This window comes from Melampsora larici-populina (genome assembly GCF_000204055.1).
Source record: "Melampsora larici-populina 98AG31 unplaced genomic scaffold MELLAscaffold_29, whole genome shotgun sequence".
Classification (NCBI taxonomy): domain Eukaryota; kingdom Fungi; phylum Basidiomycota; class Pucciniomycetes; order Pucciniales; family Melampsoraceae; genus Melampsora; species Melampsora laricis-populina.
In genome coordinates, this window is record NW_006768793.1 from 14,012 (window position 1) to 15,957 (window position 1,946).

Genomic DNA, 1,946 nt, shown 5'->3' on the forward strand with positions numbered 1-1,946 from the left:
TGAGTATTGAGGTGATACACACTGATTGGAATTGTTGAGACGCACCGATCAGTGAATGTTGATCAATGCGCAACATCAGTCCAGTCACATAGGGCGAGAGATACAATCAGAAGAGTTTATAGGTTTTTTGAGACTGTTCAGTGTATACCAGTATGGTGATCTGAGCCTCAATACCTTAGGGCAAGTTTCTCAACAAGCTAAGAAAGGTCGGGCTAACACCCATGAACCTTTGTTCTTTAGCTGATTTGTACATGGGTGATATCGAAAAGTTGAGGAGTCATTGATGGAGCCGTCTGACTTTTGCCTTTCAACGTTTAGGTTGGTTAGCATCATGCGGACAAGAAGAAAGGTAGAACATGATAAGTCTGATCACGATTGACTGATCAAGGGGGTTACCTGAGTGTGTTCAACCAAAATAGCTTGAGGTTGCTTTCAATATTGTTTTTACCAGAGATGTATATAAGTCATCTCGCGGTGACTCAAGAACGACCCACCATCTCCGCCAGATATCCTCATTCACAACATGTCCAACAAGCTTAATTCCTCGTTCAAGGAGCCTCAGAGACCTCTCTTGGATCTATCAGACAATACTCGAAATATCGATCATGTTATCCATGACAGAACGCCTAACTTTCCATGGCTCCTTAATTGCTTTGTCCACCACCTCCTGCGAATACTATCTACACTCATAACTTTCTCCTTCAGATTTTTTTCCCACCCCTTCATCCTCTTCCCCGCCTCTTTCCTTTGCATATTTTTGACCGGTTGGGCCCTCGCGTCTACAGCATCCAACCTCGTTATCAACTGCTTCTCAAATCACGTGTTTCAACTTATCTCCCTTGTAACCCCTTCCTTTGGTCCCATAACATACTTCTACTGCACCGTCCTTGCCGGCCCATATTTTTGTCCACAAGACACGGATCCACCAGAAACGACAGTGTCCCAGATCACCCAATCCGTATCAAGAAATGTGATGGTTGCATCCGACATCTTTGACTCTATCATGGTGCTTGGAAATCCTTACGACCTAGGGTTTCATCAAGGGGAAATTCTAGAACTTGCCCTTGCCATTGAATACTCCACAAAGGTCGACCACAGGAATGCCCTAGCGCAGCGGCTGTGGGAGCTATCTGAGCTGACTAGCAAAGTTAAAGATGAAGTGATCATTCTCAATGGTTGCGGAATCAACACATTTTTGTTTTTGGTCCATGAAGTCAGTTTTCTTCACCTTGTCCCTTTGTACCCATAAACATTACTGATATGATATTTATTGATCCGTATCTTAGTACTCAAGGATCCAAGACCTGATTGAGCATGTTCAATCTGGTCATCCGACGTACACAACCCAAACCGTCTCACACAACCTCGATATACTGTTTGTTCATCTCTCGTCTGACCTTTCTCGGCTTCTTTTGCAGATTGAGGGGGCCATCCCGCTTGTTTCCCGGGCAGCTGACCTTGGGACCCGGCTGGCTCGTCAGCTGTCTGAGGAACATCAAAAGTTGATCACGACCAAACAATCTGCCCCACTCTGGAGGAAGCTTCTGGACCACCACAGCAGGAGCGCAATGCAGCTGAAGCACAATATTGCCCTTACCTCTGGAAGCATCAATAGCTTGGTACGAACCTGGAGGCAACTTGAGATTCTTAGGACTCAATTGGTGGCCTATCGTAATCATGTTACTGGTTTCAAGGTGCGCTGGTTGCTTTTTCCTGTGAGAAATTTAAGTCCTGATTAGTATCTTGGTTTTGCGGTAACTTCACAGGCATCGTTTGGCGCATTGCACGTTGCTGATCATCAATTGTCAGCTGAAGATGAAGTCCAAGCCATGAGACATATAATAGTTCGCCTCCGAGATACGGTAACAGCCTCAAAAGAAAAGACATGGAACACGGGCAAGCAATCACTGGACTGAGGATCTTCTTGCGTCTTGTAGTGGGTAGTG